At 44.3% G+C, this 24,670-nt stretch overlaps 2 non-coding genes across 2 annotated transcripts; both read right to left on the bottom strand.

The window, feature by feature from the left end:
- Positions 1–20,667: 20,667 nt before the first annotated feature.
- TRNAN-AUU (transfer RNA asparagine (anticodon AUU)) lies at positions 20,668–20,741 on the bottom strand. The gene has a single exon. It is a non-coding gene; the product is annotated as a tRNA-Asn (tRNA).
- Positions 20,742–24,180: 3,439 nt separating this feature from the next.
- TRNAN-AUU (transfer RNA asparagine (anticodon AUU)) lies at positions 24,181–24,254 on the bottom strand. Its single transcript has one exon. It is a non-coding gene; the product is annotated as a tRNA-Asn (tRNA).
- Between the last annotated feature and the right edge of the window lie 416 nt (positions 24,255–24,670).

Raw genomic sequence — 24,670 nt, 5'->3', positions numbered from 1 at the left:
TAGGATCAGGCATGGGTTGAAACCCTGACTGACCCAAAGCTTCTGCCTTGTCTAATCTTTTGTGCAATGAGTTTACACTAGCATTTAAAACATTCCACATATCCATCCAATCAGCTGTCGGCGGAGACACCACATTCATTTGCTCCCGCTCCTCTCTAATATAGCCTTCTTCCTCAGACATGTCGACACACGTGTACCGACACACTACACACACAGGGAATGCTTTTTCTGAAGACAGTTTCCCCACAAGGCCCTTTGGAGAGACAGAGAGAGAGTATGCCAGCACACCCCCCAGCGCTATATAACCCAGGAATAAAACAGTAACTTAATGTTTGCCCAGTAGTGCTGCTGTATGTAATTTGCGAATTATGTGCCCCCCCCCCACCCCTCTTTTCAACCCTCTTGTCTAACGTGGTATAAGCAGGGTAGAGTCCGGAGAGCTTCCTCTCAGCGGTGCTGTGGAGAAAAAATGGCGCTGGTGAGTGCTGAGGGAGAAGCCCCGCCCCCTCGGAGGCGGGCTTCTGTCCCGCTTAAACTGTAAAATTGGTGGGGGCTTATACATATATAAAGTGCCCAGCTGTATATATGTTATATTTTTGCGAAAGAGGTTTATATTGCTGCCCAGGGCGCCCCCCCTGCGCCCTGCACCCTTACAGTGACCGGAGTATGTGAGGTGTATGGGAGCAAAGGCGCACAGCTGCAGTGCTGTGCGTTACCTCAGTGAAGATCATGAAGTCTTCTGCCGCCTCTGAAGTCTTCTTTTCTTCTCATACTCACCCGGCTTCTATCTTCCGGCTCTGCGAGGGGGACGGCGGCGCGGATCTGGGACGGACGGCGAGGGTGAGATCCTGCGTACCAATCCCACTGGAACTAATGGTGTCCAGTAGCCTAAGAAGCAGGACCTTGCAACTCAGAGAGTAGGGCTGCTTCTCTCCCCTCAGTCCCTCGATGAGGGAGTCTGTTGCCAGCAGTGCTCCCTGAAAATTAAAAACCTAACAAAATACTTTCTGTCAGAAAGCTCAGGAGAGCTCCTGAAAAGCATCCAGTCTCCACTGGGTACAGTATCAAACTGAGTTCTGGAGGAGGGGCATAGAGGGAGGAGCCAGTGCACACCCAGAACTAAAGTCTTTCTTAAAGTGCCCATGTCTCCTGCGGAGCCCGTCTATCCCCATGGTCCTTACGGAGTCCCCAGCATCCTCTAGGACGTTAGAGAAAATAGGATTTTAATACCTACCGGTAAATCCTTTTCTCTTAGTCCGTAGAGGATGCTGGGCACCCGTCCCAGTGCGTACTGTGTCTGCAGTTATTAAATGGCCCTTAACTCCAGAACATTTATGTGGAGATGAAAACATCCAAGGAAGACTTGACCATCTTCCTTGGATGTTTTCCCCCTGTGTGACTGCTCTCCAGCCTCGGAGGGTTGCATCCGTGGTCCCTAGGATCCCGTCCTGGATCCCGAACCATCGCCCCTCTAGGTGGTGAGAACTGTGCAGCCACCAATGGAGTGAGATTCTAGTCTTGGAAGACAGGATTATCCTCCGGTGCATGTGTAGGTGGGATCCGGACCACTTGTCCAACAGGTCCCACTGGAACACTCTGGCATGGAACCTGCCAAACTGAATGGCCTCGTAGGCCGCAACCATCTTCCCCAGCAACTGAATGCATTGATGGATTAACACTCTTGCTGGTTTCAGAATTTGTTTGACCAGACTCTGGATCTCCAGAGCCTTTCCACTAGAAGAAAACCTCTTCTGTGTCCAGTATCACTCCCAAAAACAACAACCGCGTCATTGGGACCAACTGCGATTTTGGCAAGTTTAGGAGCCAACCATGTTGTTGAAGAACTGTCAGGGAGAGTAGATGTTTTGCACCAACTGGTCCCTGGATCTCGCCTTTATCAGGAGATCATCCAAGTACGGGATAATTGTGACTCCTTGCTTGCGAAGGAGAACCATCATTTCCGCCATCACCCTGGTGAAAATCCTCGGAGCCGTGGACAGACCAAACGGCAACGTCTGAAATTGGTAATGACAATCCTGAATTGCAAACCTCAGGTAGCTTGATGCAGTGGCTAAATGGGAACATATAAGTAGGCATCCTTTATGTCTACCAAAACCATGAAATCTCCTTTATCCCCCGGACTGGAGATCACTACCCTGAGAGATTCCATCTTGAAATTGAATTTCATTAGGTAGAAATTAAGGGATTTCAGATTTAAGATTGGTCTGACTGAGCCATCCGGCTTCGGGACCACGAAGAGGCTTGAATAAAAACCTTCTCCCTGCTGACTAAGGCTGATTTGAACAATCGGTGAGGGGGATACTGTAGCACAGAGATTTTCAACCATTTAGTTAATTTGATCTCGGCAGCTCCCGCAGGTAAGTCAACCTTCTTGCCCTATGTTCCCTCTCAACGGATGAAGACGCATCATTGTCTAACGCAGTCATTTTGTCCCAATAGATATGCAAGAAGTTAAGATTCCCCTTTCTTTGCAGGTAGAGGAAGGAGAAGAGGGAAGAGGTCTGTAGCCTCTTCAAGATCGCAGGAGCAGAGATCGTCCTCTGCTTCTGCCAAATCCACTGCATGACGCTGGGGCTCTCTTGCAGGAGCCCACACCAGTGGGGGCACGTCTAAAACACTTCAGTCAGTTCTGGATTAATTTGGACCTGGACTCGTGGGTTTTACAAATAGTGTCACAAGGGTACAAACTGGGGTTTCAAGACGTTCCCCCTCACCGATTGTTCAAATCGGCCTTAGTCAGCAGGGAGAAGGTTTTTATTCAAGCCTCTTCGTGCTCCCGAAGCCGGACGGCTCAGTCAGACCAATCTTAAATCTGAAATCCCTCAATTTCTACCTAAAGAAATTCAATTTCAAGATGGAATCTCTCAGGGTAGGGATCTCCAGTCCGGAGGAAGGAGATTTCATGGTTTTGGTAGACATAAGGATGCCTAATTACATGTTCCCGTTTAGCCACTGCATCAAGCTACCTGAGGTTTGCAATTCAGGATTGTCATTACCAATTTCAGACGTTGCCGTTTGGTCTGTCCACGGCTCCGAGGATTTTCACCAGGGTGATGGTGGAAATGATGGTTCTCCTTCGCAAGCAAGGAGTCACAATTATCCCGTACTTGGATGATCTCCTGATAAAGGCGAGATCCAGGGACCAGTTGGTGCAAAACATCTACTCTCCCTGACAGTTCTTCAACAACATGGTTGGCTCCTAAACTTGCCAAAATCGCAGTTGGTCCCAATGACGCGGTTGTTGTTTTTGGGAGTGATACTGGACACAGAAGAGGTTTTCTTCTAGTGGAAAGGCTCTGGAGATCCAGAGTCTGGTCAAACAAATTCTGAAACCAGCAAGAGTGTTAATCCATCAATGCATTCTGTTGCTGGGGAAGATGGTTGCGGCCTACGAGGCCATTCAGTTTGGCAGGTTCCATGCCAGAGTGTTCCAGTGGGACCTGTTGGACAAGTGGTCCGGATCCCACCTACACATGCACCGGAGGATAATCCTGTCTTCCAAGACCAGAATCTTACTCCATTGGTGGCTGCACAGTTCTCACCTCCTAGAGGGGCGATGGTTCGGGATCCAGGACTGGATCCTAGGGACCATGGATGCAACCCTCCGAGGCTGGGGAGCAGTCACACAGGGGGAAAACGTCCAAGGAAGATGGTCAAGTCAGGAAAGTTTTCTCCACATAAATGTTCTGGAGTTAAGGGCCATTTAATAACTGCAGACACAGTACGCACTGGGACGGGTGCCCAGCATCCTCTACGGACTAAGAGAAAAGGATTTACCGGTAGGTATTAAAATCCTATTTTCTCTAACGTCCTAGAGTATGCTGGGGACTCCGTAAGGACCATGGGGATAGATAGGCTCCGCAGGAGACATGGGTACTTTAAGAAAGACTTTAGTTCTGGGTGTGCACTGGCTCCTCCCTCTATGCCCCTCCTCCAGACCTCAGTTTGATACTGTGCCCAGTGGAGACTGGGTGCTTTTCAGGAGCTCTCCTGAGCTTTCTGACAGAAAGTATTTTGTTAGGTTTTTAATTTTCAGGGAGCACTGCTGGCAACAGACTCCCTCATCGAGGGACTGAGGGGAGAGAAGCAGCCCTACTCTCTGAGTTGCAAGGTCCTGCTTCTTAGGCTACTGGACACCATTAGCTCCAGAGGGATTGGTACGCAGGATCTCACCCTCGCCGTCCGTCCCAGAGCCGCGCCTCCGTCCCCCTTGCAGAGCCGGAAGATAGAAGCCGGGTGAGTATGAGAAGAAAAGAAGACTTCAGAGGCGGCAGAAGACTTCATGATCTTCACTGAAGTAACGCACAGCACTGCAGCTGTGCGCCATTGCTCCCATACACCTCACACACTCCGGTCACTGTAAGGGTGCAGGGCGCAGGGGGGGGGGGGGCACCCTGGGCAGCAATATAAACCTCTTTTTGGCAAAAATATAACACATATACAGCCGGGCACTGTATATATGTATGAGCCCCCGCCAATTTTACAGTTTAAGCGGGACAGAAGCCTGCCGCCGAGGGTGCGGGGCTTCTCCCTCAGCACTCACCAGCGCCATTTTTTCTTCACAGCACCGCTGAGAGGAAGCTCCCCGGACTCTCCCCTGCTTATACCACGGTAGACAAGAGAGTTGAAAAGAGGGGAGGGGGGCACATAATTTGGCGCAAATTACATGCTGCAGTACTACTGGGCAAACATTAAGTTACTGTGTATTCCTGGGTTATATAGCGCTGGGGTGTGTGCTGGCATACTCTCTCTCTGTCTCTCCAAAGGGCCTTGTGGGGAAACTGTCTTCAGAAAAAGCATTCCCTGTGTGTGTGGTGTGTCGGTACACGTGTGTCGACATGTCTGAGGAAGAAGGCTATATTAGAGAGGAGCAGGAGCAAATGAATGTGGTGTCTCCGCCGACAGCTGATTGGATGGATATGTGGAATGTTTTAAATTCTAGTGTAAACTCATTGCACAAAAGATTAGACAAGGCTGAAGCTTTGGGACAGTCAGGGTCTCAACCCATGCCTGATCCTATGTTGCAGGGACTGTCAGGGTCTCATAAGCGCCCACTATCCCAGATTGTTGACACAGATACAGACACGGATTCTGACTCCAGTGTCGATTACGATGATGCAAAGTTACAGCCAAAATTGGCAAAATCCATTCGATATATGATTATGGCAATAAAAGATGTTTTGCACATCAGAGAGGAACCCCCTGTCCCTGACAAGAGGGTACATATGTACAAGGTGAAAAAGCCTGAGGTAACCTTTGAGGGGGTCACACGAGCTGAGCGAGTTATGTGAAAAAGCTTGGGAATCTCCAGATAAAAGACTGCAGATTTCCAAAAGGATTCTTATGGCGTATCCTTTCCCATCAATGGATAGGTTACGATGGGAATCCTCCCCTAGGGTGGACAAAGCATTAACACGCTTATCCAAGAAGAAAGCCCTCCCGTCCCAGTATACGGCTACCCTCAAAGAGTCTGCTGACCGCAAACAGGAGATTACCCTGAAGTCCATTTATACACATTCAGGTACCTTACTCAGACCGGCAATTGCGTCGGCCTGGGTGTGTAGTGCTGTAGCGGCATGGACGGATACCTTATCTGAGGGGATGGATACCCTAGATAAGGATACTATTTTATTGACCCTGGGGCATATAAGAGATGCTGTCCTATATATGTGTGTATGCAAACTACAGGTGGTGCTGCAGGGCTCACACCCTTTTACTTGTCTTGTAGAGCAACTCTGGAGCTGTTTCTGGGTCCAGCTGCTGCAAGAAATCAGCTTGAATGCTTCAGGGGCTGGGGCATGGCCAACATGAGCCCACACTGATGGGGGGTGGGGGTGTATAAAGCGATTTAGGGGTCATCCAAGCGCAACCCCACAAAGGCCGCCATGCCCTGCGTGACCCTTTTCTCTTTTCATATGCAGACGAGGGTTGCAGCCAACTATGCCCACTGCTTGGATGACATCACTATATGCAAATCCATCTGCTGCAGGCCTTCCCCCAGGAATGCTTGCAGTAGTTGTTGCATTTGGTTTGTTGTTAGGGGGTGTTTCAGTATTAGGCAGCCTTCTGCCCTCCCACATTCGTCTGAAAATGTGTTCTCCCTCCAGTTGTTGTTCCCAGATGAGAGTTCCCTTGTGCTTCCTCAGTTGAATCTCCTTAACTTGACAGGGGTGTGCCCGAGCAGCCGCCCTCCACAGCCCTATCCCAACACATACTTATCTTGCATATGAGATCTCTTGATCATGAAGATAGTTCTCACAGGGTGAGTTTCATCCATTACATTTTAAAGTAGGAAGGTACAAATTACATATTCAAATTACATATATGTGCTGGATTCAAATGTTTTCCCCCCTTCCTTTCTCAATTGTGCCCATCAGCAGCTATTCTAATGTTGCTGCCAATGGGTGTGACGCATTCATTTCTTCTGTGGGGTACACTGGACTCCACAAGGATTCACATTGTATGTACACCAGAGTAGGATCTTGATCTGAGGCACCCACAGGCTCAAAGCTTTTGACTGTTCCCAAGATGCTCAGCGCCCCCTCCTCTATAACCTCGCTTCCATGAACAGGGAGCTCAGTTTGTAGTTGGTGCCTTCAGTAGCAGGCCACTTAACAGGGGGCTGCCTCAGGCAGCCTATTCTTAGCTATTAATTTTGGCAAGAAAAGAATAACTTTTTTTATAAGAATCTACAAGGGCTGCAGCAGGCTAGGTCTAATAGACCTCTTTACTGCAGCTCCATCACTCCCAGTGGCGCAGTATACTCCCGTGCCCCGGTTGCTGGGTCACTGCAGCGGAGGCTCCGGTTTCTTCCTAAGGTCAGTCACACACACACCGCCCTCCGGGATCACGAGGCCGCTGATGGGGGCGGGCCGTGTGCGCACTGGCGTGGACACTGATTACTGGGCAGCCGCTCCACTAGCCACCAGGGACAGTTAAGGAGCACAGCTCTGGGGTTTTTTCTCCTATATTAACCCCATTTTGTACTACCCGCAGTGCATTGTGATAGGTAATGGGGCCTGATTCAGGTTGGATCGCAATCCAACTGCAAAAACTGCTAAGAGCATACGCATCCGCCTGCATTTTCTGCGGCACCCCGCAGATAATGCGATCACCTCTGCCTGTGAATCGGTGAAGGGGGGGGTGGAGGGGGGTCAACAACACTCCATTTCCAAGTCGGAGATGGAGCGGTGCGGGGGCACGGTTTCAAAATGGGGTCGGCAACGGAGAAACAGGAGGCGTGGTCAGAGCAGCTGCATGACATCACATGGGCCGGACTCTGCCAGTGGAGCCCCAGCGTCATGAGGTAGATTTTGTAGAGGCCGGGGAGGACTTCTGTTCCTGGGAACTAGCTGTGTTGTGCAGCTTTATTCCTCTGCCCCTACCTCTGGCAAGAAAGGACGCACCTCGCACTTTCTTGTTTCTTTGTGACCGAAAGGACTGCATTTGATAATGCGGAGCTTTCTTATGCTGTGAGGGAACATAAGGTAAAAAATTTGATTTTCCAACTGTAGCTGTGCGTGTTAATGCTTTGTCCATCCTACGGGAGGATTTCCATCGTAACCTATCCGTTGATGGAAAAGGATACGCCATAAGAATCCTTTTGGAAATCTGCAGTCTTTTATCTGGAGATTCCCAAGCTTTTTCACATAACTCGTTCAGCTCGTGTGACCCCCTCAAAGGTTACCTCAGGCTTCTTTCCCTTGTACATATGTACCCTCTTGTCAGGGACAGGGGGTTCCTCTGTGATGTGCAAAACATCTTTTATTGCCATAATCATATATCGAACGGATTTTGCCAATTTTGGCTGTAACTTTGCATCATCGTAATCGACACTGGAGTCAGAATCCGTGTCGGTATCTATGTCAACAATCTGGGATAGTGGGCGCTTATGAGACCCTGACAGTCCCTGCAACATAGGATCAGGCATGGGTTGAGTCCCTGACTGTCCCAAAGCTTCAGCCTTGTCTAATCTTTTGTACAATGAGTTTACACTAGCATTTAAAACATTCCACATATCCATCCAATCAGGTGTCAGCGGAGACACCACATTCATTTGCTCCCGCTCCTCTCTAATATAGCCTTCTTCCTCAGACATGTCGACACATGTGTACCGACACACCACACACACAGGGAATACTTTTTCTGAAGACAGTTTCCCCACAAGGCCCTTTGGAGAGACAGAGAGAGAGTATGCCAGCACACTCCCCAGCGCTATATAACCCAGGAATAACACAGTAACTTAATGTTTGTCCAGTAGCGCTGCTGTATGTAATTTGCGCCGAATTATGTGCCCCCCCTCTCTTTTCAACCCTCTTCTCTACCGTGGTATAAGCAGGGGAGAGTCCGGGGAGCTTCCTCTCAGCGGTGCTGAGGAGAAAAAATGGCGCTGGTGAGTGCTGAGGGAGAAGCCCCGCCCCCTCGGCGGCGGGCTTCTGTCCCGCTTAAACTGTAAAATTGGTGGGGGCTCATACATATATACAGTGCCCAGCTGTATATATGTTATATTTTTGCCAAAAAGAGGTTTATATTGCTGCCCAGGGCGCCCCCCCTGCGCCCTGCACCCTTACAGTGACCGGAGTATGTGAGGTGTATGGGAGCAATGGCGCACAGCTGCAGTGCTGTGCGCTACCTCAGTGAAGATCATGAACTCTGTGGAGCCCGTCTATCCCCATGGTCCTTACGGAGTCCCCAGCATCCTCTAGGACGTTAGAGAAACTAGGATTTTAATACCTACCGGTAAATCCTTTTCTCTTAGTCTGTTGAGGATGCTGGGCACCCGTCCCAGTGTGTACTGTGTCTGCAGTTATTAAATGGCCCTTAACTCCAGAACATTTATGTGGAGACAACTTTCCTGACTTGACCATCTTCCTTGGACGTTTTCCCCCTGTGTGACTGCTCCCCAGCCTCGGAGGGTTGCATCTGTGGTCCCTAGGATCCAGTCCTGGATCCCGAACCATCGCCCCTCTAGGAGGTGAGAACTGTGCAGCCACCAATGGAGTGAGATTCTGGTCTTGGAAGACAGGATTATCCTCCGGTGCATGTGTAGGTGGGATCCGGACCAATTGTCCAACAGGTCCCACTGGAACACTCTGGCATGGAACCTGCCAAACTGAATGGCCTTGTAGGCCACAACCATCTTCCCCAGCAACTGAATGCATTGATGGATTAACACTCTTGCTGGTTTCAGAATTTGTTTGACCAGACTCTGGATCTCCATAGCCTTTCCACTGGAAGAAAACCTCTTCTGTGTCCAGTATGTGTTATGATTCCAGCACTCTGGTCAGAGAAGATCTTATGGCAAGGACCGGAGCACTGGAACGGAATGCTGGGGAAGGGAGCAGGACAGGAAAATAGCCCCTGGCGCCCTAACTCTGTTGTCTCGCCCGTGTTGTCAGAAATCCCCTGCGAGACTATGGTTTCTTGAGCCCTTGGCAGCCGCGTTTGAAGGGCGGATTATGTCTGCCCAACTTCGATGCCCCCCGGTCTTAATGAGAGACAAAGGGAAACCCGAGACAGGGTGATAACAAGAGGCCCTCTAACTAAACAACCAGGCCAGGGGCTAAGCAAACTCAAAACTATAATATGTGCGGAGAAACCGCCAGGAAAAAGGACAACCAAAATATCCACTTGTCCAATTCTCCTACCCGGCACCGCCGAGTACCAGAGAGGACTTGTGGAAGCGGAACCCTCCGCAAATGCTCCAAACACAAAATATAAAAGGTAAAGCGGCTGAGCCGCAACACACGGCAGAGCCGCAACTCACGAACACCACTGGATATAAAACGGTGATCAGTCAGGACTCCAGGGAACCAAACGACCTCTTGGGATGAGATGACAACTCCCGAATACCGGACTTCTGCGGACTGGAATGACCGGATACAGCAGGACTGGAAACAGACTCTCAGCAAACAAATCTACAAAGAAATATAACTGCATCAATTGTATTCTGACTAAAATGATCTTATTTGGTTCTAGATTTAAGAGTTTTTTTGAAATACTTTAAGATTTAGAGATTATTTGGTATTAGGTTGGGTAATTTTACTGTCTATATTCATGGATTTCTACAGATCTGAATGGTCAATCTGGCATTAATATATGGTTAAAAGAGCTTCTTGGTTTTAAGGGTAATAAAAATTCCATGAGCATCATTCTCATAAGAGTAATAAAAATTAGGAGGTTTATGAAAGATTTATAAACATAATGATTGAGAGTATCGTTATTGTTTAATCGTGATTTAAAATAACTTCTGGCTATGAGACATTGGTTTTTATATTATTGTTTTTTAATAGTTCATTTAAGTGTATTTTAAATAATTCGAGTCCACTCTCCTTTGTTTCTCTGCAAATGTGTTAATATATATATGTATAAGAAATTTTTTGACTGCCACTGCTTGAATAGGAGTCTGCAAGTCATTAATAGATTAAATTAAATGATGGCAGCTGAGCTCCTTCTGATTACAAGTGATTACCAACAGACAGGTGTATTGCCAATTAAGGAAGCAGAGGAGTATAAAGGAGACCAGGGGCTCTAGAGGCGGTACTTCTGAGGAAACAGCCCCAGGATTGAGGCTGAGAAACGCGTCAAGCAATCCGTCTGATTACATTGCCCGACATTCTGCATGGCATCCAGCTAACCATCACGAACAGAGACTGATTTCTGCAGCACGTCCCCGACAGCATCCGCCGCTCAGCGCCTCACCCAGCATCTGTTCGGCATTTGGCTCACCGCACCAAACGGAGATTCAGCTTATGACAGCTAGCAGTATGCTCCAGGTGAAGCTTGATGGAAAGTGGTGAGAGAGCATTATAGTCTTTGAATTTTTATGCCGATCTGAATGAGACTGTGAGCATTTTATCTATTATTTCTCACAAGCCCTGCACATTCTGTTGCAGTGTCCCAGAGCGGGCAGCCGGCGCCCTACGGACATAACACAATTGTTGCCCATTGCATAAGTTGGGTTAAGTATAATAACAGACTCCAAAATAGCGTCACATGCTTAATCTGTTATTGTGCAATTATAAGCTTCATAAGAAAAGCTGATCAATTCTGGACGGCATTATTGAGAAATAAGAGCTAAATAGGGATTTCACAAATAATGGAGCGGATGACATCAATGTGAATAATCCCTATATACATCACGGATGAACTTTTAAACCCTCTACCAATATATGGTTTCAAGTGTTTCAATCAGCCCACGCGTGGAGCTTACTCTAAGGAATTCCTGTTAATCACAAGAGTTACTATACATTATATAAAGGGTAGATTGATACATTGTTCCAAAGGAGACCTTAGTGAGGAATACAAATTGTTACATGTTTTGATGTGTTGCTGCTAAAAGATTTTTTAAAGTCACAGGATGTTTAGGTTTTCTCATAATTTTTATATATGAATAAGGTCATTTTTAATAAAATATATTAATACTTTAGTGACAGCGCTTCTCTCTGTGGTTCTCAGCAAACAAAGGCAGCATGCAGGAAGCTATTACCGGCATCTGTGAGAAGCCCTGGGAGTGTATTTAACAAGGAGTCCTCCAATCAGCTGCTAAAGGCTGATTAGAATAAATGCCGTGCAGCTGCCTTGCTGCACGGCCAGAGAGCAGGTGAATATCTTAATTTCCTAAAGCCTAGCAACGGGGAACGCGGTCCACCAGTGGCGTCCCCGTTGCTAGGGTCCGTGCGGCTCAGCGCGCCCGGCGTCTAGCGTTGCTAGGGAGCCGGCGGCTGTACGTGCACGGCATCTCTAGTTGCTAGGCGCCGGGCCGCGCAGACCATCAAGCGGACCCCGGCGCCTAACAGTACCCCCCCCTTGAGGAGGGGTCAAGGAACCCCTAAAGCCAGGTTTCTGAGGAAATTCCCGAAAAAATGCCCTCTTGAGCCTCGGGGCATGAAGATCCTTATCCTGGACCCAAGACCTTTCCTCCGGACCATAGCCTTTCCAGTGAACCAGAAAATACAGCCGATCCCGGGACAATTTGGAATCGAGAACCTTCTCTACCAAGAACTCCTGTTGTCCCTGTACATCCACTGGAGATCTACCCTGAGAGATCTTCCGAGGAAATCTACTGGAAGAAACGTATTGTTTCAACAGGGAACAATGAAACGTATTTCCAATCCTGAGAGATCTTGGTAAACGTAACCGAAAGGCAACTGGGTTGACTCTTTTAATAATAAGAAATGGCCCAATAAATTTGGGTCCCAGTCTAGCTGAGGATTGTCGAAGCCTGATGTTGCGAGTCGACAACCACACCCTATCTCCCACCTTAAAAGTGCAAGGACGTCGGAGCCTGTCAGAAAATTTCTTCTCTCGAAAGGCCGCTTTTCTGAGAGCAAGGTGCACCTTTTTCCAAATGGCTCTGAGATGGGAGGTTAAGGTAAGCGAGGAGACTGAGGAATGATGAAAAAAAGAATTAGCTCTGGGGTGAAAACCAAAAACTGAAAAGAATGGAGACTCTTTAGTGGAGGAATGACAAGAATTATTGTAAGCAAATTCAGCCAACGGAAGAAACTCGGACCAATCATTCTGGAGTTTGGCTGAATACAAGCGCAAATATTGTTTCAATGATTGGTTAACTCGTTCGGTTTGCCCGTTGGATTGTGGGTGGTAACCGGATGTTAACGACAATTTCATCTTCAATGAGGCACAAAAACATTTCCAGAATTGTGCGATGAATTGTGGACCCCGATCAGAAACAATATCAGTAGGCAACCCATGAAGCCTGAATACATGGCGGAGAAACAAAACTGCCAACCCTTGGGCAGAAGGCAATCGGGGAAGAGCAATAAAATGAGCCATTTTACTAAAACGGTCCACTACCACCCATATGACTCGGAATCCGGCTGAAAGGGGAAGGTCAACCACAAAATCCATGGAAATATGAGACCACGGCCTGAGAGGAACATTTAAGGGCATAAGTTGCCCGATGGGCAAGGAACGGGGAACCTTATGCTGTGCACAAACCTGACATGAATAAACAAATTCCTTGACGTCTTTAGAAAGACCAGGCCACCATACTGAGCGAGAGACTAACTCCAATGTCTTAGAGACTCCTGGATGCCCTGAAACTTTGTTATCATGGAATTCCGTTAAAACAGTAACTCTCAAAAACTCAGGGACGTAAAGACGACCAGCAGGGGTAATTCTAGGAGCTTGGTGTTGAAGCTGTTTTAACTGGGTAAATAAATCTTGTGTGAGGCCCGCCCAGATGACCGAAGATGGAAGTATGGGGGTAACAGGATTGTTATTGTGAACCGGAAGAAAGCTATGTGACAGGGCATCAGCCTTAGTATTCTTGGAACCAGGCCTGAAAGTGATTATAAATTTGAAACGCGTAAAAAATAATGCCCAACGTGCCTGCCGGGCATTAAGCCGCTTAGCCGATTCAATCTATTGCAGGTTCTTATGGTCAGTCAATACCGAAATAGTATGTTTTGCTCCCTCCAGCCAATGCCTCCACTCCTCGAAAGCCCATTTTACCGCCAGTAACTCCCGATTACCAACGTCATAGTTGGATTCAGCGGAGGAGAATTTCCTGGACATAAAGGCACAAGGATGTAACTCCAGAGACTCCGGATCCTTTTGAGAAAGGATAGCCCCCACTCCAACCTCCGAGGCATCAACCTCCACCACAAAGGGCAATTCCGGATTAGGAAGTCTGAGGACTGGAGCCGAGACAAAGGCTTGTTTCAAGGCCCGGAAGGACAACTCAGCTTCACGCGACCAGTTGGTAGGATCCGCTCCTTTCTTTGTCAGAGCTACAATGGGAGCAACCAGGTCAGAAAAAGAATGAATGAACCTCCTATAATAATTCGCAAACCCTAAAAAACGCTTAATTGCTTTTAAATTGGTGGGTTGCGCCCAACTAAGGATGGCCTGGAGTTTCTTTGGTTCCATGGAAAATCCCTGAGGGGAAATTATGTACCCTAAAAAAGATACTTCCGTGACATGAAACTCACACTTCTCCAGCTTGGCATATAAATGATTCTCACATAACTTTTGAAGAACCAGATGCACCTGGGTAACATGTTGTTCCATTGATTTAGAAAAAATCAGGATGTCGTCTAAGTAAACGACCACGAATTTCCCTAGGAAGTCACGGAGCACATCGTTAATGAGGTCTTGAAAAACTGCCGGAGCATTGGACAGGCCGAACGGCATCACCAGGTATTCGTAGTGACCCGACTGAGTACTGAAGGCCGTTTTCCACTCATCTCCAGATTTAATTCGGATGAGGTTGTACGCTCCTCTAAGGTCAATTTTAGAAAAAAATCACAGCAGAACGTAACTGATCAAAGAGTACAGAAATCAACGGCAAAGGATAGGTGTTTTTAACTGAGATCTTATTCAGGGCTCTAAAATCAATGCAAGGTCTAAGCGAGCCATCCTTTTTCTCCACAAAGAAGAAGCCTGCACTTAAAGGAGATTTTGATGGTCTAATAAATCCTTTCTCAAGGCTCTCCTTTACATAATCATTCATAGCCGCAGTTTCTGGCCCGGATAATGCATATAATCTTCCCTTTGGCAATGCGGCACCAGGAATTAACTCAATAGCACAATCATAAGGCCGATGGGGAGGCAGAATGTCCGCATTGCCTTTGGAGAAAACATCAGCAAACTCCTGGTATTCCACCGGAATGAGTTCTGGAATGATAGCTGCTACTCTGACTGGAAACGTGATACATTCCTTATCACAAAAAGTACCCCAATGTGAAATCTCCCCCGACCGCCAATCAATGGTGGGATTATGAAAGGCCAGCCAAGGGTGACCCAGAACAACTGGAACTGCTGGGCAATGTGTAAGAAAGAACTCGATTTTCTCGGAATGTAGAGCTCCTACTGTAAGTAGTACAGGAGGTGTACGGAGAGAAATAATCCCATTAGACAGCGGACTCCCATCTAAGCCATGCATGGTGACACACCTACCCAAAGGTAACTGAGGAATGCCTAAGGCCTTAGCCCAAGTTAAATCCATAAAGTTTCCTGCAGCTCCACTGTCAACAAAAGCCGACACCAAAGAACTGAGGCTGCCAAAGGAAACTTTAACTGGGACTAAAAGGGAGTTATTCGAGGAGATAAGCTGCAGACCTAGGTGAACCCCCTCACAATTCACCTGGTCAAAGCGTTTCCCGACTTGTTCGGACAATTACGAGCAAAATGTCCCTTACCCCCACAGTACAGACAAAGACCAGAATTTTGCCTTCTGGCTCTTTCTTCAGGAGACAGCCGGGAGAGACCCATCTGCATGGTCTCCTCTACGTCTTCAGGAATGGAATATACACACGGACTTGACCTTACAGGTGCTCCTTTTTCAGCCCTCCGCTCTCTGAGACGACGATCAATCTTAATAGAAAGCTCCATGAGTTTATCGAGAGTCTCAGGAGCGGGGTACTGAAGGAGACTGTCTTTTATAGACTCTGATAAGCCGAGGCGAAACTGACTGCGCAGGGCTGGGTCATTCCAGCCACAGTCGTTCGACCAACGGCGAAACTCCGTACAATAAACCTCTGCAGGATTTCTACCCTGTCTGAGAGCGCGCAACTGACTTTCAGCGGACGCCTCTCTATCAGGGTCATCATACAAGAGCCCTAAAGACTCAAAAAAAGCGTCAATTGACAACAATGCCGGATCCTCTGCTCTTAAACCAAATGCCCAGGTCTGAGGATCCCCCTGGAGCAAAGAAATAATAAACCCGACCCGCTGAGATTCAGTACCCGAGGAAGTCGGTCTTAAACGAAAATAAAGTTTACAGGATTCTTTAAAATTAAAAAAACTCTTTTCTATCACCAGAAAAACGGTCAGGCAAATGCATCTTTGGTTCAGGGACTACCCTTGGGGAAGCTCGCAAAAGATCTTCCTGCGACTTCACCCGAAGAGAAAGATCCTGAACCATCTGAGTAAGTTCTTGAATCTGGCTGACTAAGAGCTGACCAGGATTTGGCCCTAAACCTGTTGGATTCATGAGGCCGATAAACTCTCACAAAACTGAATGAGCAAAAATTAAACCCTGTTTAATTTTAAGTTTTGGTATGGCCGGTAATAATGTTATGATTCCAGCACTCTGGTCAGAGAAGATCTTATGGCAAGGACTGGAGCACTGGAACGGAATGCTGGGGAAGGGAGCAGGACAGGAAAATAGCCCCTTGCGCCCTAACTCTGTTGTCTCACCCGTGTTGTCAGAAATCCCCTGCGAGACTATGGTTTCTTGAGCCCTTGGCAGCCGCGTTTGAAGGGCGGATTATGTCTGCCCAACTTCGATGCCCCCCGGTCTTAATGAGAGACAAAGGGAAACCTGAGACAGGGTGATAACAAGAGGCCCTCTAACTAAACAACCAGGCCAGGGGCTAAGCAAACTCAAAACTATAATATGTGCGGAGAAACCGCCAGGAAAAAGGACAACCAAAATATCCACTTGTCCAATTCTCCTACCCGGCACCGCCAAGTACCAGAGAGGACTTGTGGAAGCGGAACCCTCCGCAAATGCTCCAAACACAAAATATAAAAGGTAAAGCGGCTGAGCCGCAGCACACGGCAGAGCCGCAACTCACGAACACCACTGGATATAAAACGGTGATCAGTCAGGACTCCAGGGAACCAAACGACCTCTTGGGATGAGATGACAACTCCCGAATACCGGACTTCTGCGGACTGGAATGACCGGATACAGCAGGACTGGAAACAGACTCTCAGCAAACAAAGGCAGCATGCAGGAAGCTATTACCGGCGTCTGTGAGAAGCCCTGGGAGTGTATTTAACAAGGAGTCCTCCAATCAGCTGCTAAAGGCTGATTAGAATAAATGCCGTGCAGCTGCCTTGCTGCACGGCCAGAGAGCAGGTGAATATCTTAATTTCCTAAAGCCTAGCAATGGGGAACGCGATCCGCCAGTGGCGTCCCCGTTGCTAGGGTCCGTGCGGCTCAGCGCGCCCGGCGTCTAGCGTTGCTAGGGAGCCGGCGGCTGTACGTGCACGGCGTCTCTAGTTGCTAGGCGCCGGGCCGCGCAGACCATCATGCGGACCCTGGCGCCTAACAGTATGACTCCCAAAAACAACAACCGCGTCATTGGGACCAACTGCGATTTTGGCAAGTTTAGGAGCCAACCATGTTGTTGAAGAACTGTCAGGGAGAGTGCAATGTTTTGCACCAACTGGTCCCTGGATCTCGCCTTTATCAGGAGATCATCCAAGTACGGGATAATTGTGACTCCTTGCTTGCGAAGGAGAACCATAATTTCCGCCATCACCCTGGTGAAAATCCTCGGAGCCGTGGACAGACCAAACGGCAATGTCTGAAATTGGTAATGACAATCCTGAATTGCAAACCTTAGGTAGCTTGAGGCAGTGGCTAAATGGGAACATGTAAGTAGGCATCCTTTATGTCTACCAAAACCATGAAATCTCCGTCCTCCGGACTGGAGATCACTGCCCTGAGAAATTCCATCTTGAAATTGAATTTCTTTAGGAAGAAATTGAGGGATTTCAGATTTAAGATTGGTCTGACTGAGCCGTCCGGCTTCGGGACCACGAAGAGGCTTGAATAAAAACCTTCTCCCTGCTGACAAAGGCCAATTTGAACAATCGGTGAGGGGGAACGTCTTGAAACCCCAGTTTGTACCCTTGGGACACTATTTGTAAAACCCACGAGTCCAGGTCCGAATGAATCCAGAACTGACTGAAGAGTTTTAGACGTGCCCCCACTGGTGTGGGCTCCTGCAAGAAAGCCCCAGTGTCATGCAGTGGATTTGGCAGAAGCAGAGGACAATCTCTGGTCCTGCGATCTTGAAGAGGCTACAGACCTCTTCCTTTTCCTTCCTCTACCTGCAAAGAAAGGGGAATCTAAACTTCTTGCATATCTATTGGGCCAAAATGACTGCGGTAGATAATGATGCGTCTTCATCCGTTGACAGGGAACATAGGGCAAGAAGGTTGACTTACCATTGAAATGAGGATGCATCTTGCTGCCTTTCCAATGAAGCAAGTTTAATTTAGTAATAGGTGAAAAACCATCCTTACAAAGGTGTTAATCAGAGACTTGGCTTTGTGGACACTTTTCAGAGAACAAATTTGTTAGCATAAAAATAAAGCCAGAAAATGAAGAGCTGTTTAATCACGCAATTTGATTTTTTTGCCAGCATATTTCTTTTTCTCTGCAACCCACTGCTAAATTGTGATTCCTAGATGTTTTTATAAAATCACTGAATCAAATCTAACTCTGATTACATCAGAGAAGGCCAGGTACCCTACACCATAACAGGGGGTATGAAATTTGACTTGTCTACTTAAAGATCACCAAAATCTGATAACAAGGTCAAGTACGTCCCTGGGTGGGATTGAACCACCAACCTTTTGGTTAATAGCCGTACACACTAACTGATTGCGCCACAGAGACACTTTGCAAAAGTACATACTGACAAAGGCTAATAAGCATTCATCTAAAACGTTTCCTAGAAAAACTTTAAAAAGTCAATAATCTGGAGAGTTTTTGTAAGATGTTTCTTCCATCAACCAACGAAGAAACACATTGGTACTTTCCCATGATGAGTGAGTGCTTCAGGATCTCTTGCACTTACATGTGCAGCAGAGTACAGCAATGGAAGCATGCTAGGCCCATAACCCAGAGGTAGGCAGATTGAAACTATCTTCTGCTATATGCATTTTTTTTTTTTAATTAAAGTAATCCAAAACTGGGATTGATATTTTGGCTCTTTTATTTTTACTTAAAGTACAACAACTTTTACCATTTTAATTTGTTTTAATAGTATATTGACAGTATTGTTTTCTTTCAAAAATCCACTTAATTTTCTTTACCCTATTATTAAAATGGTAATTGACAAAAACAAACTACATTGTCACCAGAAGAGCAATACAAAATGTACAAGTGATATATTAAAATCATATTTCCAGCTTGCATTTCAATGATGCATTGGGGCAACGATTTTGTGAGAAACATCTTCACCCTTAAATAAAGATTTTCTTAATTCCTTACCTGTGTGCTAATTAGATATCACCTTGTTTTCATATTAAACAGACTTCCACATGAGAAAGCAGCAAGGATGCAGTGGCGTTAATGTTTCCTGGTGTCAATTTGTATTATTTCAGTAGACATTGAAATGAGGATGCATCTTGCTGCCTTTCCAATGAAGCAAGTTTAATTTAGTAATAGGTGAAAAACCATCCTTACAAAGGTGTTAATCAGAGACTTGGCTTTGTGGACACTTTTCAGAGAACAAATTTGTTAGCATAAAAATAAAGCCAGAAAATGAAGAGCTGTTTAATCACTCAATTGGATTTTTCTGCCAGCATATTTTTTTTCTCTGCAACCCACTGCTAAATTGTGCTTCCTAGCTGTTTTTATAAAATCACTGAATCAAATCTAACTCTGATTACATCAGAGAAGGCCAGGTAACCTACACCGTAACAGGGGGTTTGAAATTTTGACTTGTCTACTTAAAGATCACCAAAATCTGATAACAAGGGAAATTAGGTCCCTGGGTGGGATTGAACCACCAACCTTATGGTTAATAGCCGTACATACTAATTGATTGCGCCACAGAGACACTTTGCAAAAGTCCATACTGACAAAGGCTAATAAGCATTCATCTAAAACGTTTCCTAGAAAAACTTTAAAAAGTCAATAATCTGGAGAGTTTTTGTAAGATGTTTCTTCCATCAACCAACGAAGAAACACATTGGTACTTTCCCATGATGAGTGAGTGCTTCAGGATCTCTTGCACTTACATGTGCAGCAGAGTACTGCAATGGAAGCATGCTGGGCCCATAACCCAGAGGTAGGCAGATTGAAACTATCCTCTGCTATATGCATTTTTTTTTGTTAATTAAAGTAATCCAAAACTGGGATTGATATTTTGTCTCTTTTATTTTTACTTAAAGTACAATAACTTTTACCATTTTAATTTGTTTTAATAGTATATTGACAGTATTGTTTTCTTTCAAAAATCCACTTCATTTTCTTTACCCTATTATTAAAATGGTAATTGACAAAAACAAACTACATTGTCACCAGAAGAGCAATACAAAATGTACAAGTGATATATTAAAATCATCTTTCCAGCTTGAATTTCAATGATGCATTGGGTCAACAAATTTGTGAGAAACATCTTCACCCTTAAATAAAGATTTTCTTAATTCCTTACCTGTGTGCTAATTAGATATCACCTTGTTTTCATATTAAACAGACTTCCACATGAGAAAGCAGCAAGGATGCAGTGGCGTTAATGTTTCCTGGTGTCAACTTGTATTATTTCAGTAGACATTGAAATGAGGATGCATCTTGCTGCCTTTCCAATGAAGCAAGTTTAATTTAGTAATAGGTGAAAAACCATCCTTACAAAGGTGTTAATCAGAGACTTGGCTTTGTGGACACTTTTCAGAGAACAAATTTGTTAGCATAAAAATAAAGCCAGAAAATGAAGAGCTGTTTAATCACTCGATTGGATTTTTCTGCCAGCATATTTTTTTTCTCTGCAACCCACTGCTAAATTGTGCTTCCTAGCTGTTTTTTTATAAAATCACTGAATCAAATCTAACTCTGATTACATCAGAGAAGGCCATGTACCCTACACCATAAGAGGGGGTTTGAAATTTTGACTTGTCTACTTAAATATCACCAAAATCTGATCACAAGTTTAATTAGGTCCCTGGGTGGGATTGAACCACCAACCTTTCGGTTAATAGCCGAACACACTAACCGATTGCGCCACAGAGACACTTTGCAAAAAGTGCCTACTGACAAAGGCTAATAAGCATACATCTAGAACGTTTCCTAGAAAAACATTAAAAAAATCAATAATCTGGAGAGTTTTTGTAAGATGTTTCTTCCATCAACTAACGAATAAACACATTGGTACTTTCCCATGATGAGTGAGTGCTTCAGGATCTCTTGCACTTACATGTGCAGCAGAGTACTGCAATGGAAGCATGCTGGACCCATAACCCAGAGGTAGGCAGATTGAAACTATCCTTTGCTATATGCATTTTTTTTGTTAATTTAAGTAATCAAAACTGGGATTGATATTTTTGCTCTTTTATTTTTACTTAAAGTACAATAACTTTTACCATTTTAATTTGTTTTAATAGTATATTGACAGTATAGTTTTCTTTCAAAAATCCACTTAATTTTCTTTACCCTGTTATTAAAATGGTAATTGACAAAAAAAACTACATTGTCACCAGAAGAGCAATACAAAATGTACAAGTGATATATTAAAATCATCTTTCCAGCTTGAATTTCAATGATGCATTGGGGCAACAATTTTGTGAGAAACATCTTCACCCTTAAATAAAGATTTTCGTAATTCCTTACCTGTGTGCTAATTAGATATCACCTTGTTTTCACATTAAACAGACTTCCACATGAGAAAGCAGCAAGGATGCAGTGGCGTTAATGTTTCCTGGTGTCAACCTGTATTATTTCAGTAGACATTGAAATGAGGATGCATCTTGCTGCCTTTCCAATGAAGCAAGTTTAATTTAGTAATAGGTGAAAAACCATCCCTACAAAGGTGTTAATCAGAGACTTGGCTTTGTGGACACTTTTCAGAGAACAAATTTGTTAGCATAAAAATAAAGCAAGAAAATTAAGAGCTGTTAAATCAAGCAATTTGATTTTTTTTTGCAAGCATATTTCTTTTTCTCTGCAACCCACTGCTAAATTGTGCTTCCTAGATGTTTTTATAAAATCACTGAATCAAATCTAACTCTGATTACATCAGAGAAGGCCAGGTACCCTACACAATAAGAGGGGGTTTGAAATTTTGACTTGTCTACTTAAATATCACCAAAATCTGATAACAAGGTCAATTACGTCCCTGGGTGGGATTGAACCACCAACCTTTTGGTTAATAGCCATACACACTAACTGATTGCGCCACAGAGACACTTTGCAAAAGTACATACTGACAAAGGCTAATAAGCATTCATCTAAAACGTTTCCTAGAAAAACTTAATAAAGTCAATAATCTGGAGAGTTTTTGTAAGATGTTTCTTCTATCAACCAACGAAGAAACACATTGGTACTTTCCCATGATGAGTGAGTGCTTCAGGATCTCTTGCACTTACATGTGCAGCAGAGTACAGCAATGGAAGCATGCTGGGCCCATAACCCAGAGGTAGGCAGATTGAAACTATCCTCTGCTATATGCATTTTTTTGTTTGTTAATTAAAGTATTCCAAAACTGGGATTGATATTTTGGCTCTTTTATTTTTACTTAAAGTACAATAACTTTTACCATTTTAATTTGTTTTAATAGTATATTGACAGTTTTGTTTTCTTTCAAAAATCCACTTCATTTTCTTTACCCTATTATTAAAATGGTAATTGACAAAAACAAACTACATTGTCACCAGAAGAGCAATACAAAATGTACAAGTGATATATTAAAATCATCTTTCCAGCTTGAATTTCAATGATGCATTGGGGCAACGATTTTGTGAGAAACATCTTCACCCTTAAATAAAGATTTTCTTAATTCCTTACCTGTGTGCTAATTAGATATCACCTTGTTTTCACATTAAACAGACTTCCACATGAGAAAGCAGCAAGGATGCAGTGGCGTTAATGTTTCCTGGTGTCAACCTGTATTATTTCAGTAGACATTGAAATGAGGATGCATCTTGCTGCCTTTCCAATGAAGCAAGTTTAATTTAGTAATAGGTGAAAAACCATCCTTACAAAGGTGTTAATCAGAGACTTGGCTTTGTGGACACTTTTCAGAGAACAAATTTGTTAGCATAAAAATAAAGCCAGAAAATGAAGAGCTGTTTAATCACTCAATTGGATTTTTTTTGCCAGCATATTTTTTTTCTCTGCAATCCACTGCTAAATTGTGCTTCCTAGCTGTTTTTTATAAAATCACTGAATCAAATCTAACTCTGATTACATCAGAGAAGGCCAGGTACCCTACACAATAAGAGGGGGTTTGAAATTTTGACTTGTCTACTTAAATATCACCAAAATCTGATCACAAGGTCAATTACATTCCTGGGTGGGATTGAACCACCAACCTTTTGGTTAATAGCCTTACACACTAACCAATTGCACCACAGAGACACTTTGCAAAAAGTACATACTGACAAAGGCTAATAAGCATTCATCAAGAACGTTTCCTAGAAAAACTTTAAAAAGTCAATAATCTGGAGAGTTTTTGTAAGATGTTTCTTCCATCAACCAATGAAGAAACACATTGGTACTTTCCCATGATGAGTGAGTGCTTCAGGATCTCTTGCACTTACATGTGCAGCAGAGTACTGCAATGGAAGCATGCTGGACCCATAACCCAGAGATAGGTAGATTGAAACTATCCTCTGCTATATGCATTTTTTTTTGTTAATTAAAGTAATCCAAAACTGGGATTGATATTTTGTCTCTTTTATTTTTACTAAAAGTACAATAACTTTTACCATTTTAATTTGTTTTAATAGTATATTGACAGTATTGTTTTCTTTCAAAAATCCACTTCATTTTCTTTACCCTATTATTAAAATGGTAATTGACAAAAACAAACTACATTGTCACCAGAAGAGCAATACAAAATGTACAAGTGATATATTAAAATCATCTTTCCAGCTTGAATTTCAATGATGCATTGGGGCAACGATTTTGGGAGAAACATCTTCACCCTTAAATAAAGATTTTCTTAATTCCTTACCTGTGTGATAATTAGATATCACCTTGTTTTCACATTAAACAGACTTCCACATGAGAAAGCAGCAAGGATGCAGTGGCGTTAATGTTTCCTGGTGTCAACCTGTATTATTTCAGTAGACATTGAAATGAGGATGCATCTTGCTGCCTTTCCAATGAAGCAAGTTTAATTTAGTAATAGGTGAAAAACCATCCCTACAACGGTGTTAATCAGAGACTTGGCTTTGTGGACACTTTTCAGAGAACAAATTTGTTAGCATAAAAATAAAGCCAGAAAATGAAGAGCTGTTTAATCACTCAGTTGGATTTTTTTTGCCAGCATATTTTTTTTCTCTGCAACCCACTGCTAAATTGTGCTTCCTAGCTGTTTTTTATAAAATCACTGAATCAAATCTAACTCTGATTACATCAGAGAAGGCCATGTACCCTACACCATAAGAGGGGGTTTGAAATTTTGACTTGTCTACTTAAATATCACCAAAATCTGATCAGAAGTTTAATTAGGTCCCTGGGTGGGATTGAACCACCAACCTTTCGGTTAATAGCCGAACACACTAACCGATTGCGCCACAGAGACACTTTGCAAAAAGTGCCTACTGACAAAGGCTAATAAGCATACATCTAGAACGTTTCCTAGAAAAACATTAAAAAAGTCAATAATCTGGAGAGTTTTTGTAAGATGTTTCTTCCATCAACTAACGAATAAACACATTGGTACTTTCCCATGATGAGTGAGTGCTTCAGGATCTCTTGCACTTACATGTGCAGCAGAGTACTGCAATGGAAGCATGCTGGACCCATAACCCAGAGGTAGGCAGATTGAAACTATCCTTTGCTATATGCATTTTTTTTGTTAATTTAAGTAATCAAAACTGGGATTGATATTTTTGCTCTTTTATTTTTACTTAAAGTACAATAACTTTTACCATTTTAATTTGTTTTAATAGTATATTGACAGTATAGTTTTCTTTCAAAAATCCACTTAATTTTCTT

The sequence above is a fragment of the Pseudophryne corroboree genome, unplaced genomic scaffold (genome assembly GCF_028390025.1).
Source record: "Pseudophryne corroboree isolate aPseCor3 unplaced genomic scaffold, aPseCor3.hap2 scaffold_378, whole genome shotgun sequence".
NCBI classification, from domain to species: Eukaryota; Metazoa; Chordata; class Amphibia; order Anura; family Myobatrachidae; genus Pseudophryne; species Pseudophryne corroboree.
This window is presented reverse-complemented; position numbering and strand designations above follow the sequence as displayed.